The sequence below is a fragment of the Frankliniella occidentalis genome, unplaced genomic scaffold, assembly GCF_000697945.3.
Source record: "Frankliniella occidentalis isolate FOCC.00 unplaced genomic scaffold, Focc_3.1 Scaffold74, whole genome shotgun sequence".
NCBI classification, from domain to species: Eukaryota; Metazoa; Arthropoda; class Insecta; order Thysanoptera; family Thripidae; genus Frankliniella; species Frankliniella occidentalis.
Genome location: NW_026267204.1, coordinates 1,163,173 through 1,165,099, shown reverse-complemented (window position 1 = coordinate 1,165,099; position 1,927 = coordinate 1,163,173).

The window sequence follows — 1,927 nt, the reverse complement described above, 5'->3', positions numbered from 1 at the left end:
CCCCCGCACCCGCGACGGCCTCCCCGGAACACATAACTCGCCGGTTCCTTTTTGCGTGTACCCTTGTAAGATATATGGATCAATTTCCCCCTGTCCGCCCCGTTTCTGCCCCCGGCCTGGGGCGAGCCGGCACCCCGCCCCGCCTCGCCCCGCCCCGCCTTCCTCCAGGCCGGCGGGGCCGCAGCAGGAGCAGGCCGGCGGGGCCGGCGAGGCGAGAGGGGGGAGGGGGATCGGAGTTACATAATTCACCGAGGAGGACGCGAGGCGAGCCTCTCTTCTACCCTTCGTCCTCTGAGGAGGAGGAGGAGAAGGGGCCGAAACGTAACCAGCTCCTCGAAATATCGTGCAGCGGGGCGGGGCGCGGTGGACCGTGGGGGTGAGGGGGGGGGGGAGGTATCATTACCTTAACAGTTGACCCCTCGGCCGTATTATACATCCCCGGTGGAATGCAAAACGATATCAAAACGGTAACCGGGATAGATTTACTGATCATCGGTTCGTTTCGAATCTGTGTTCTTTAGATTACCTGAAAGATCGAAGAACGACGTGCTGTGGTTCCTCGAGATCTGAACCGAACTGTTTTGCCTAAACACGAATTTCCGTGTAAGAAATCTCGGAAATCTGTCTCACATTCCGGCTGGAAATGTTTTACACCCGTTTACACCGATTCGATCTATACAAAGTAACAGTAACGGTAAAACCCACGTCATAGTGTTGACATATAGGTTTTCGGTACCAACCTAACCTAACCTTACTTACCCTAACTTAACTTGACCTACAGTATATAACGTGACATATAACCTCGTGAGTGGTGCGAATACAGTTAATTGGTGGAGGTGAATGGTCGGCAGACGCTGGAAAACTAACCTTATCAGTAGTGAGCCGATGAACGACGAGGTTGGACCCGACCACCACCAGACACAGCTGACACGCACCACACGCACTGACGTTTCGGCGGCTCAGCGCGGAAGCGCGCAGCGATCGTCAAACTTCAACCATGGTGCAGGCTCAGGGAGTCTCAGCAAACTGGAATAAGTGGGTGCTCGGACTCGCCCGATAGGGTATTTCACCCAGTTTCAACCGGATTTAAAGAAGAACACGCGCGCGAAGTTCTCGGGCCCGTCACTACAGTCGCCTCGCTATTAGGAGTAACCTGGCGGAGCAATAGCTGTACGCAAAAGTTCTTATAAAAGTGTCTAAACGTAACTGTCTTGTAACAGAAATCATCCAGTGCTAAACGATAAAGTCTGGTCCATTATTTAGTATTTAGTTTTCAGCCGTGCGATGGTTAGACTAGCAGTTAGTTCATCACGATGGTAGGGACTATTTTCTTAACGCGCAAATGTTCAAGTTGGTACTTATTTTGGCGGGGCGACTGTAGGGTAGTCGCAGACCTGGTGGCGGGTTCACGAACTTCGTCCGCGTCAGCCAATGAGCGACAAGGAGGAAACAGTTCAGTTCTTGGTGGTAGTAAAAAATTACTTTAAAGTTACAGTTCTTCTTTGGATCCGGTTTAAACTGGGTGAAATACCCTATTGCATTCTATAGCACCGTATTTACATTTGTGAGGCTACAGAGCTCATCAGACTCCCTCTTGGAGCAACCTATATTTTTTGCGGAGTCTTGCAAAATCTGTCAAAAGGTGTCCCCACACTGGACGCTCTCGGTGTGTCCGCGTCCGCCCTGTCCGCCTGTGTCCGTACGGACATATGTCAGCCTTGACGACGACAAAAAAGTCCGGTGTGGCGGACATCTGTCCGGGCGGACACAGGCGGACAGGGCGGACGCGGACACACCGAAAGCGTCTCCATACCGGATGGCAAAGTGCACCGACCCCCTCCCCTTGCTCTTTCGCCTCCCTCTTCCACCGCGTCATCGGGGCGTTGTTTGTTTTTCTCGGCCACACATTTACGGATGTGGCCTCAAT